Source organism: Paroedura picta, chromosome 12, assembly GCF_049243985.1.
Source record: "Paroedura picta isolate Pp20150507F chromosome 12, Ppicta_v3.0, whole genome shotgun sequence".
Taxonomy (NCBI): Eukaryota; Metazoa; Chordata; class Lepidosauria; order Squamata; family Gekkonidae; genus Paroedura; species Paroedura picta.
The window spans coordinates 36,232,068-36,245,251 of record NC_135380.1 but is presented as its reverse complement, the minus strand read 5'-3'; the positions used below and the strand labels follow the sequence as shown (position 1 = coordinate 36,245,251).

Below are 13,184 nucleotides of genomic sequence, written 5' to 3'. Positions count from 1 at the left end.
AAACCTGCCCTTTCTGTGCAGCTCGGGGAAGGGGCAACATTAATAGAATAGTAAAATCATAAAATGATCTCAATTCCTTCACTAATTTTGACAGGGGGATGGATTCAGAGTTCTCGGAGCAGGCTTCGCTCCATTTCCAGAAGTGAGGCCAGTACTTCTTGATGGCCTCTCCGGGTCCTGGTCATAAGCCTGATGGAAGAGCTCTGTCTTGCAGGCCTTGTGGAACTAGTTAAGGTCCCACAGAGCCCTGATCTCCTGAGATAGAGTGTTCCACCAGACCGGGGCCAAGGCTGAAAAGGTCCTGGCTCTGGTCAAGGCCAATCTCACCTTCTCCTTTGGGCCAGGGATCCTAAGCAGATTTTGGTCCACTGATCTTAATGCTCTTTGGGGTCTGTAAGGGAAAAGGCAGTAGAGACAATTTGAAGTTGACTTATATGGAGGCAGTGCACTGGTCCATCTGGCTCAGCAATGAGTTCCCTGAGTAAGCAGGAGCTTCCTGAAACTCAGGCAAAGAAGGGTCTTTTCCAGTCTTAGTTATACTTATGCATCTACTCTGATTAGCCTTTCCTGGTAACCAACCCCCCCCCCACACACACACACACCTACACACACTCTGTCTCTCCCTACATGTTATGGCCTGTTTCAATGTATCTGAAGCAGTGTGCATGCACACAAAAGCTTACAGACAGAATGCAAATTTGTTTAACTTAAAGGTGCTGCTGGATTCAAACTTTGTTCTTTCCCGACACAGCCATGGTGTATTGCATTGGAATACTGGGCTCGTATCCCCATAGTTAGCAGAGTACACCATGGCTCAAAGCAACAGTGTGTGTACAGGCAAGAAAACAACACACTGAAATTCTTTTCTATCTTGTCAAACTAAGGTGGACTCTTCATAGAATAGAATCATAGAGTTGGAAGAGACCTCATGGGTCATCTAATCCAACCCCCTGCACTCTGCAGGACACTCGCATCCCTATCGCTCATCTACTGTAACCTGCCACCCCCTGGAGCCTTCACAGAATCAGCCTTCATTAGAAGAAATCCATTTCTAGATAGGATGGTGGAGAGATTGAGCACCAATCTAGTCTAGCTGATGCCAAAGATGGAGAGAGTCAATGCATGTGAGAGAAAGGTGCCAAAACTGGAAGGAAGGAAGGAAGGAAGGAAGGAAGGAAGGAAGGAAGGAAGGAAGGAAGGAAGGAAGGAAGGAAGGAAGGAAGGAAGGAAGGAAGGAAGGAAGGAAGGAAGGAAGGAAGGAAGGAAGGAAGGAAGGAAATTGTTCCCTAAACTAGCATCCTGCACATCAAAGGGATAGCCATAGAGTAGAGCTAAGAAAGGCTCTTCTGTGTCCTAGCCTATCTAGCTTTCTAACTCTCTGAACCCTCTAGAGCCTGAGGCTAAGCAACATCTCAAAAGTCCTCCCAGCATATTGGACTAGGGCCCAGGGCAACTGAATTCAAATCCCAGCCCTGCTATGGAAGTTTGCTAGGGGGCCTTGCAGCTGTCACAGCCTCTCCGTCTAATGCAGTGATGCTCAAAGTTTTGAGCACTGCGATCCACAGACCCAAATTTACTTGGTACGAAGATCTGAATTAAAAAAAAATGCAAATCAGAAAAAAATTGCAAATGCAAGTGACGCACTTTAATTTATTATTTATTTATTTTGAGATTTTTATACTGCAGCCTTATGGGATGGTCACCTCGGGACAGTTTTGCAAACCACTTTTAGGTCAGGGCCCCCAGATGTAAAAATGCTGGTCTCCTCTCTCTCATAAGGTTGCTATTGCATCCCAATTAGGGAGACAGGTTGGATGCAAAAGAAATAACATGGGGGGAGTGGAGGACTTTTAGCCAGAGATGTCAGGGACAGATGTTTGGCTTTACTTCCAAGCAAACTGGGGAACTAATTGCTACTCCAACACTGGCCATTGGTAAAACTAGTCCCTCTGGGAGAGAATTAGCAGCATTTAGCTTGTAATTCACTGGCTTTCTCATGTCCTGTCTGATTTGCACCATTGTGTGCTTGCAGGCAAAGCACGCTTAATGCCAGGCAGAGCAAAAGAACTGGTCAGCTGCTGGAGCTGGCCCCATACCTTTGCAAGGCAATTGCTTAAAAAAAGAAATAAGTTTGAATCTAGTGGCACCCGTGAGACCAGCGAAGTTTTATTCTGGGTATAAGCTTCCATGTGCATGAACACTTCTTCATTTAAAAAAAGAGTTCTGCTAGGTCCATCTAATCCATCATCCTGTTTCTTGTAGAAGAGGGTCTGCTCAGGCACAGTAGACAAGGCCTCCTGTCTCCTGTTACCCTCCCCTTCACTGAGATTCAGAGGTATACTGCCTGTGGACATGGAGGTTCCATTTAGCCACCATTGCTGGTAGCCATTGCTCATTCACTTGTTGTCCTGATGCTGTTTGTCCCAGCAAATAAAGCTTTGCATGTTTGTAAGCAGGAGATTGTTTTTTGCAAGATACGGTGGCAGGAGTGAGATGGGAATTCTGGGGTCATGGATGCTTTAGGCTGATCCTGCATTGAGCAGGGGTTGGACTGGACCGCCAGTTCTAGGATTCTATAGAGAAGCCAAGGTTTCAACTGGTCCAGCCCTGAACATCATTTTCCTCTGTGCTTGCTGCCACTCACAAAGGAGAGATAATAAAAAGAGGCAGACATGGGAAGGAATGAAAGCTGGAGGGAAAATGTCAGAGAGCGTTTTTCAGAAGGGTCTCCCATTTAAAAAAAAAATTAAGATACACAATATATTACAAAGCTACTATTTTGAAAAACATTGAGCTGCTATTTCATAATACAGAAAAATGAAAGCATGCATTATTCTGGCAGACAATTTCCAGGAAAAGAGTGGGGAAGAGAAGGAGAGGGGGGAGAGAGGGGGGAGAGAAGGAGAGAGAAGGAGGGGGAGAGAGAGAAGGAGAGAGACAGAAAGAGAGAGGGAGGGAGAGAGAAGGAGGGAGAGAAGCAGAGAAAGAGGGAAGGAGGGAGAGAGAGAGAGAGAAGGAGGGGGAGAGAGAGAAGGAGAGAGAAAGAGAGAGGGAGAGAGAATGAGGGAGAGAAGGAGAGAAGGAGGGAGATGGAGAGAGAGAGAGAAGGAGGGGGAGCGAGAGAAGGAGGGAGAGAAAGAGAGAAAGAGAAAAGGAGGGAGAGAGAAAAGGAGGGAAAGAGGGGGAGAGAGAGAGGGAGAGAAGGAGAGAGAGAGAGAAGGAGGGGGAGCGAGAGAAGGAGGGGGAGCGAGAGAAGGAGGGAGAGAAAGAGAGAAAGAGAAAAGGAGGGAGAGAGAAAAGGAGGGAAAGAGGGGGAGAGAGAGAGGGAGGGAGAGAAGGAGGGAGAGAGAGGGGGGAGAGAAGGAGGAAGAGAGAGAAGGAGGGATAAAGCAAGAGAGAGAGAGAAGGAGAGAGAGAGAGAAGGTGAGATGGAAGGAGAGAGAGAGACTTATCATTGACCTCATCATAATTTCACATACCACATACATTTTTTTCAAAAATTACATATATAGTTTGAGTCATATATGTCTTTCCATTTCATTTTCACTGATCAATGTAATCTAAAATTGGACTCCATGTTCTTCTAAAATCTAATATTCATCTAATGAGAATCAAACATGTAGGCTTGGCCGTTGTCGCATATTCAGACGTCTGTAAGATCTGGTTAAGTTTCTTTTCTCCATCCGGATCACATAGAAAATCCTGGCAGCAGTTCCCATACGCTTAGCAAACTCACTATACATAGAATAGCCTTCTGTTGAATGCGTCAGGTTATTACGCATTTTTATAAACTCGGAGCACCATCTCATTCGACACCCAGCCAACGTGCTGTTTATTTCCCTCCAGTCTTCCTTGGGTGTGGAGGGGCAGCATGGCCAGCTGACATCACTTCTAGCCCCGTTCTGGTGCTCCTCAAAGCCTGACAAATATTTTAGGGGCTCCTCCACAGTTGAATAGTTGAGAAAGGCTGCCGCAAGTCAGCTGCAATTAGGCAACACTTTACACCAGGGGTAGTCAAACTGCGGCCCTCCAGATGTCCATGGACTACAATTCCCAGGAGCCCCTGCCAGCGAATGCCAGCGAATGCCAGCGAATGCTGGCAGGGGCTCCTGGGAATTGTAGTCCATGGACATCTGGAGGGCCGCAGTTTGACTACCCCTGCTTTACACACATGCACACACAAACTTTATTTCGGACATCTCTCCAAATAAGAGCAAGCTGGCTATTTGAGGGCCAATTTATGGTCTCTGCTGAACCAAGAGGGAGGTCAGTCCCCTTGGGCAGGGAGGTGCACACTAACACACTGTCTCTTAAATATTCTCCAAGCATGCCAAAGGAATTGCCCACTTGAGCTTTCTGCTGGAGGCACCGTTAATGCAGCTTGAGAGGAGTATTCAATAGTTGAGTCAAGTGTTCAAGTCTTTATTATTACGGTATTAGACCAGTAGTCAAATTACAAAATACATAAAAACATCTGATATTAACAAGGTAGAGCCTCTTGTGGCTCAGAGTGGTAAGGTAGCAGACATGCAGTCTGAAGCTCTGCCCATGAGGCTGGGAGTTCAATCCCAGCAGCCGGCTCAAGGTTGACTCAGCCTTCCATCCTTCCAAGGTTGGTAAAATGAGTACCCAGCTTGCTGGGGGGTAAACGGTGATGACTGGGGAAGGCACTGGCAAACCACCTCGTATTGAGTCTGCCATGAAAACGCTAGAGGGCATCACCCCAAGGGTCAGACATGACCTGGTGCTTGCACAGGGGATACCTTTACCTTTTATTAACAAGGTACATAAAAGAATCATTGATAACTAAAATAATATAAAATTTAAAAACATTCCAGCTATAAGAATCATTCTAATTTTAAAACTTACAAGCATTATCTCAAGCAATTGAGACTATCTCTACCTGAGTTGCTCCGAATCAACCCAGCTCTTCCTTGTTTTGATATCTCTTCAAGCAAACCTGGCCACAACAGAAGTTATTTCTATGCTTTTGTCTGACAACATATTTGTGATTGCCTCTGAGTTGGGCTTATTCTGTAGGGAAGGTATAAGTTCTCCCCTGAATTGATCGTATAGCCTACATTGGAGTAATACATGTTCAGATGTCTCAATGCTCCCATCCTGGCAGATGCATAAACGATCACAGATGGGTATTTTTTTGAACAAGCCTTCCCTAAAAGCGGATGGGAGCATGTTATATCGTGAGAATAGTTGAGTCTGTAGACTTGTCGAGGGCTGAGCTTGGTAATGGGACCGTGCACATCAGATCCATTTTCAGGATCCAGGCAGTTTCAAGTGAAACTGGCCAATAGCACACACTGGCAGAAAGATCCTTTTGTTCTGATGTATATAATTTGGGGTTTGTGTGGGTTTCCTGGCAACTTCTCCCTCTTGTACCTTGGGGTCACAGTAAAGAGCTGAAACAAACGCCTAGTGTCCAGGTTTCTGAACTTACAGATCTAACTCAAGCCACCGCCACCCTCCCTTCAGTGGTATCATCCAGAACATGGATTTGCTGCATGGATCTGTTGATTGTTTAGCCTGGCCCTCGGGGCATTGAGCTTATCACAGAAGGGTCTCTTCCGCCTGTCTCATAGAGAGAGAGGGAGACGGGAAGAATGCTTCTGCAATTCATATGGCTGGCCCTTCTGCGGCACTTTTCCAGGGCTTTTTAGCTCTGCATCCCCATCCCACCCAAATGTGGTGCAAGATTCCAAAGGGTGGGGTGGGGCATCATCCAGCTCTTCCCCGGGTGGAATCCTCCTTTCAAATGGAAATCCACAGTTCAGTTTTGCAGGTGGCTCTTGCTGATAAGAGGCTTACGGGAGACTTTCTCTGGTGAGCTGTGTTGATGGCTCCCTGCCGGGCTCTCTCGGTTGCAGTTCTGGTGATGCCATTTTGCCTCCTGGAGCCTGGGGAAGCAGAATGAAGAACAGCCGGCTGCATACAAAACAGAGAGGGTTCGGTGGTGTTTTGAAGAGTCCTCTTGGGAATCTTATCCCGGTTCAACTTTCTAGGATCAAGTAGCAGTTTATTGCTGCCTTCTCTGAGCAGATTCAAATGTGCTGGGGAAGAAGAAACCCCTCAAAGGTAGTGTTGCCAATCTCCAGGTGGGACCTGCAGTTCTCTGAGAATCACGTTAAATCTCCAGAGGACAGAGCTCAGTTCTCCTGGAGAAAATGGCCACTTCAGAGGTCGACTCTATGGCATCACATTCCTGTTGAACTCCCTGCCCTCTCCAAAGTAGTAATTTGAGTGACAGTCTGGCAGCCAATTACAGCCCCAAGAGGCAGAGACATGGGGCGTGGCCATCAGCAACAGCATGACATCACTTCCAGGACCTGGGGGAGTAATAGCTTACTTAGGAACTGCCAGAAACACTATGATGATGATGATGATGATGATGTTACCTGTTCAGTCATGTCTGACCCTTGCTGATTCTATAGGAAAGTCTTTGCCATGCGCCCCTGTCTCTGACTGCTTCTTTTAGTTGGTTCATGATCAGTCAGTTTTTACTATAAAGTTTCTGCCAATTCTTAGAGTGTTGAAATATTCAGGCAATATTCCTTAAAGGTAGCAAAATACACTAGGCTTACAATAAAAGAACAAGATGAGACTTCTGTAACATTTTCAAAGTAACTAAGTAGTGTATTATTAAGGAACTCCATTTCTAAATAGTGCAGGAGAAAGATGCAGAGTCCTCATCTGTCCATCGGTCTAAGATGGATGGGGATGCAGGAGCCATATCTGCATCCAGAGCACCAAAGATGGAGAATTCTGGCCGTGTGTGTATGAGAGGGTGCTGTAAAAAAAGCAAGAATGAAGTAAGTTCCCTGAGAATTATTAGCCTAGACACCAAAGTGGGCCACAATAAAAGGAGAGATGAGGAGAATGGTAGGACACTGACCTGTCTGTCTCTAAAACTCTCTCATAGCCCCCTCTGATAGCAGAGTCTAAGACAGGGGTAGTCAAACTGCGGCCCTCCAGACGTCCATGGACTACAGTTCCCAGGAGCCCCTGCCAGCGAAAGCTGGCAGGGGCTCATGGGAATTGTAGTCCATGGACATCTGGAGGACCACAGGTTGACTACCCCTGGTCTAAGAGACATTGCAGGTCCTTTTCTTCCAACATAGAGAGACAAGACATGAAATGGCATCACACCCCAGATTCTACCCTCCCTGGGCCTTGCCACCTAATCTCTAGGAATTTCCCAACCCAGAGGTGTCAACCCTGCTCTTAGCACCAAACCGGCTCCAGTTGTAAGGACATGTTGAGCATGTTTTTAAATGCTCGTCCTCTTTAAAAATCAAACTGAACTGCAGATGGAAAGCTAACAGGTCAGAAAGAAAATGTTTAGCAGTGTTCTCACTGTTCTTTGTTGTGTTCTGCCAAAGCTCTCTTCGGTATGCTTCTTCTCTTAGAGATGAAGAGCGAGGTCACCAGGAACTAGGCCTTTTCTATGGTGGCGTCACTGCTCTGGAATTCACACACGGGTGCAGCCGGCCTGGTGCCTAGTTCCCCCTCCAAATTTCTGCCTGGATTTGGGGAGAGTGCTAGAGAAGACGCTTTGCATGTTGAAACTGCCCAGTGTAACATTCAGTCATGATGGAATATTCAATATCTGCAGTGTGCATAGTTGAGTAGAATATAAAGGGTGTCCTGCAGGGGGCATCATAGGAGATGTATATTTAGCATCAATAGGATAGGAACTTCCTGATAGACTTCTCCTCCAGTATCCTGATTGGTTCAACAGGAGACTTCCTGCTTCCTCTTTGCTTGCTTCTAGAATTGTTGTTGAGCAGATGAAAGACTATAGACAACAGTTAGTTAGATAGTTAGGTCTCTGTCTCTCTCTTTCTATACATAGTTTTTCTCCTCTGAATAGAAACTTATTCTTTAAGCAACCTGAGCTGATTGTGCACTTACTTTGTTTTTTCTGTTGTCAATCCTGCTGAATTCAGATCAATTTGATCCCCGGTCTCTCTCCATCCTCCCCCCTCCATTGTAAAGAAAAGTGTTCTGCACTTGATTGGGGAAGCTCAGAAGGGGGAGGGAGTGGTGGTCATGAAGCTGAAGTACCTTTCCTGAACTAGCGGGGGGGAGGGGTTGGGTGAAGTCCAGCTGGTATTAGTGCTTTAGTTCTTCTCTTTTGATTCCCAAGCCAGTAGCAGCCTCTCCAAAAATGAGGCAAATCTCTGCTGAGGGAAGTGTGGGCTTCTGGAGTCCAGTCACTTTAAAACAGGAGGGACGCCTTGCAACCAGGAACCAGGAAGTCTTTGAACTGATGCCCTGGCCAATAAGGGACAGACTGTTTTGCTACATCAGTGTTGCAGGCAAGGAGCAGTTAAGTTAATTTGCAAAAAGCAGAGATATACACTTATATTGGTGGCAGCTTTTCAAATATCGCAGTTTATATCTGCTCCTGGATTTTGCAGGGAAAAGGTAGGGTCACCGCAGATCATGCATGTTGCAGAGGGAAAATTTAAAGCACCCAAAATTGAAATGGAACTCAAATGCAGTGCAGAGGGGAGGGATTTATTCGGGCTGGGAGTGGATAAAAATTCTGTGCAGACTCGACCCTCATGCTCTGCCCTCTCTGCATATTCAAACTCTGCCAACCAGTCAAAGGCCTGGGAAAGACTTCTGCTAAGAGAGCCAGTTTGGTGTAGTGGTTAGGATTGCGGACTTCTAATCTGGCATGCCAGGTTTGATTCTGCGCTCCCCCATATGCAACCAGCTGGGTGACCTTGGGCTCGCCACGGGACTGATAAAATTGTTCTGACCGGGCAGTGATATCAGCTCTCTCTCAGCCTCACCCACCCCACAGGGTGTCTGTTGTGGGGAGAGGAATGGGAAGGCGACTGTAAGCCGCTTTGAGCCTCCTTCGGGTAGGGGAAAGCGGCATATAAGAACCAACTCTTCTTCTTCTTCTTCTAAGAACAGCTGCTGCCTGCCTGAGCCAAATCCAACATGCTTCTGAGAGTCTTCTGTGATGAAAGCTCCCAATACTTCTGGGAGAAAAATGTGATTATGAGGCATATGTCTAAAACCATGCACTGTGCATACACAATACAAATAAACCAACAAAATCAGCAGTGAGGGAAATGGAACTGTTGACAAAAAGAAGAACCTCAGTAAGGAACATTTGCTCCAAGTTTCAGAGATGAATGAGCTCTTACTTTGCAGAAAGTATTGCAAATGCCCGTCTTCAGATTGGAGACTTCCCCTCTGCCCTTCTTGCTTTTGATAGCCTTTGGACCCCACTTTTGACAAATGTGCTTTCCCCTCATTGTATGCTTGCCTCTGGACATACTTGCCACAGTAAGCTGCCATTTCATGCACTGGATGAAGTTGGTTCCAGTCTGTGAAAGCTTCCGGTGAAAGACATTGTGGTCCTTAAGTTGCCATGGAGCAGTGTGGGCTTTTCAGTCTCAGAAGAGTCCCGACACGTGACAGCCGTCTGTCAAGGAAAATGGACTGGCTAATGAGATATTACTTGTTTTGCAAGCCAGAGTTTAATATTTTTAAAAAATCAGTGCAGTCGGGCCTCCTTTAAGTGACTGTACGCAGGGAACAAGTGGGAAGGAAAGCACACTAATAGCCAGGGAAATGCTACCGCCAGCAAATCCAATTAGGTGCAATTACATTTTGATGAATAATTCCCAACGTGTTTTGAATAGCTTTGTCAGGGGAAATAGTTCAACAGTATATACAGCATTGTGTCATTTTCTAATGCTCCTTGTGTCAAATTGTTGGAGATTAAGCCTGTTGCAGCCCACTCCTCAAAACAAATATGGGGGCTTTCAACATTCCCCTCATTTGAATTTCTCCCCAGATTTTGGGGTTCCAAACAACCCTGTTTCCATGGAAACATCTAGATAAAGTGCTTTCTTTAGCTAGTGAGTTCAGTAGAAGACCTAGAATGGATTAGCCTGCAATTGGGGTCTTCTTAGGGACCTATGGCTAGGATGAAGGAATGGATCTATTGAAGCAAATTCCATCTTGCTGGAAACCTATGAAGCTGCCACTGGGTCCATCTTGCATAGTCTTGTCCATTGAAAATAAAGTCCAGTGGCAGCTTAAAAACCAACAATATTTACTTCAGCTTGAACTTCCCTGAGTCACAGCTCACTTCTTTGGATACATGGAAATGGAATTAGGAATTCTTTTTAAAGGGAGGATTCCAAGGGACGGGGAGGGAACTTTGTCATGGAGCTTCCAAGTGTAAATTTTCTGGGTGGGATAAAAGGAGGTAAAATAGGTGGGGTGAAGGTCCTTTTGTGAAGTCTCCGTGTACTTGAAACAGAGCTAGCAGTTACAAATCACGGATGATGAGACAGATCAAAGGCTTGAACACGTACACAGATTGATGTTTCAGTGAAAAATTAACTGATATCGGTCCAAGTTTATAGTCTGCTAAGAACAGCCAATCAAAATACCTGGAAAGTGGATCCTATAGACCTACTGGAGGTAGTTGTAGGGATGTGCATGGGGGGGGGAGGAAATCCTGTACTTTCAGATTCAAGTTTTCCTGTTTCTGTACAACTTGAATCAACCAAATCCCTGATTCGGTATATTGATTTGTCTTTGGCCAATTTGGGAAGCTCGAATTTATTTGACTGAATCAGCTACCAGACAACTGATCCTACTGGGAAAGAAGCTTCTCTGGGGATCAGCTGTAGGGGGAGCCAACTGCAGGGGAGAAGGAGCCCACCAAACAACTGATCCTGAGGATCAGCTGCTTGTTGCGGTCATTCTCCCCCCCAGACCCTTCTGAGGCTGGTGAGAGCCCACTCTTCATAGCTTCAGAGGGGTCTGTGGGAGAGACATTTAAAGAGCCCACCCAACAGCTGATTCTCAGGATCAGCTGTTTGGCAGGGGCTTTCTCAATCAGCTGAATCACAAATCAGCCAAATCAAACCCAAATCTATTTGGTTCTCTCTGATTCAGCTGGTTTACGCTGATGGGATATGTGATTCGGCTTGGCTAAGCCTGAAAAGTACTTGCATCAGCCTTGATTTGAGTATTTTTCATCTTATGCAATTCAAATAGCCTATCCTTAGTTGCGAGGAAGGAAATCAAAGTCTTTCTTTAAACTAGGACAATATGTCTTCTTCTTTTTATCCTTTAGCTGGCGATTGGTGGAGCAGGTTGTCCTCTCAGCCAATACGCTGCTGTAGGTGCTGCTGGATTTCTTGCCTTGTTCATAATATGTATCACCCTTGGTGATTGGTGGCAGTAGTTTTGGCCCTGTGGATAGTCAATCGCTGGTTTCTAAACTCTTCCTTCGTCTGTTTTAGCCATGTGTTCTTTGGCGCCAGTCGTTGGTCATTCTCACCAGAGGAGTTTACGAGGCAGTCTGCTGGTGTTCATTCTGCAGACATGGCCAAAGCATTGCAGTCTGCGCTTTTGGATTTGTTCTCTAATTTGCGGCTGGTTGTCACATTTTGTCCAAAGTGTCTCATTTCAGTAATGATCATATAGAGAGACAATATGCAATGATGAGTTCTCATGCATCACTTTCATATTCTGTATTCCTTTTGAAGATTTTTTTAAATATATAAAACAGTGACTTTCAGTTCTGTAATAGAATGTCCAGGCAAATTAAAGTGTTTCTCCCACTGGGTTCTGACACTGCTAAAGGTAAAGGTAAAGGTATCCCCTGTGCAAGCACTGAGTCATGTCTGACCCTTGGGGTGACGCCCTCCAGCGTTTTCATGGCAGACTCAATACGGGGTGGTTTGCCAGTGCCTTCCCCAGTCATTACCGTTTACCCCCCAGCAAGCTGGGTACTCATTTTACCGACCTCAGAAGGATGGAAGGCTGAGTCAACCTTGAGCCGGCTGCTGGGATTGAACTCCCAGCCTCATGGGCAAAGCTTTCAGACTGCTGCCTTACCACTCTGCGCCACAACTACTAAAAATGCTGGCTGCTCTGCAAGATCTTGGCCAGAGAGAGAGTTCTTTTGCAAGCCATTCTGCCTTTAACCGAGATCCAGTCTGGGCCCTTCTGCATGCAAAGCAGGTTACCAGTTAGCTATGGCTCCTTTCATAAAAGTTGTATCAAGCTGGATCCACAGTATTGTCTTCTCTCAGAGTCTCTGAGTCTTTCCCAACACCTGCTCCCCAACCACTTTTAGCTGGCGATGTCAGAGACTGAGCTGGCATCCCACTGTATGGAAAGCACATCCTCCCACTCTCCAGAAGGACTGATGATCTGCTGCTGATTCGGAAGGTCAAAAGCAATTGGCTTGGTTTTGGTCGAAAGTACCTGGCAATTACAGCTCTCCCTTTACCAGCCAGCCTCCTGATGATTACAGTCCTCCAAGAGGTGCTTGCAAGGTCTTTAAGACAATCGCTACCTCTCCAGATGGAAGAGGAGGCAAAGGGCTGAAAAGTTTTTGTTCCTCAAATGAAGAGTCTCCTTCAGAGACTTAAACACAACGATGGTTAATAGTCTTTCTTGTGCGTGCAGTTTGAGAATTATCAGACAGGAAGGCCAAACAGTAGCTAGATTCTTGCAAAGATGCTGAGCTGGTATTTTAGGGGTGATCGGTTGTTCTGTTCTGTCTCAAAGCTACAGACAAATGGACCCATTTTGAATTATTTCTTGTTTTTCATACTTAAGGCGGCATCCTTTTTTAAAAACAAAAAAACAACCCTCTTTCACATCATTGATCCGGCTTCTCAGGCCGAAAGCATTAAAATCCTGCCTTGCAATCCCTAGAAATCATACTCAGCAATCTTTCTCATTTCCAATTCTTTTCATAAGGCAAGTTATACATTTTGTAAAATTAATAAAAGCGGGGTTTAAACGAAGTGAAATAAAAGAAAGTGTTCAAAACCTGTTTGGGAAAACGGTGGGGTTTTTCCCCCCTCTTACGTACTTTTAACCAGACTAGTTTAAGGATTCACAGGATCCATAGCACCAGAACCAGTTTCAGGACTCGCAGGGCCCTAGCAGAGCACAACTGGGGTGGGAGAAGCCAGACTGGGGGTGGAGGGACCCCCCACAGTGGAAAAGGGTGTCACTCCAAGTGTCCTTAAAGAGCTCCATCAACCAAGCTCCCTTTTTTAAAGAGGCCTTTGCCAAGGGTGTGTTGGGAGGAGGAGTGAGCCTCTGACCCAGCTGCTGCTGCCTCTATTTGCGGTCCCTTGCTGGTGGGGAGGCAGTGGATGCAATGT

At 45.9% G+C, this 13,184-nt stretch overlaps 1 protein-coding gene across 2 annotated transcripts in view; it reads left to right on the top strand.

Annotated features, from left to right (window-relative positions):
* Positions 1 to 13,184, top strand: part of WHRN (whirlin) — a 147,045-nt gene that overhangs the window by 102,645 nt on the left and 31,216 nt on the right. The window lies entirely within an intron of this gene.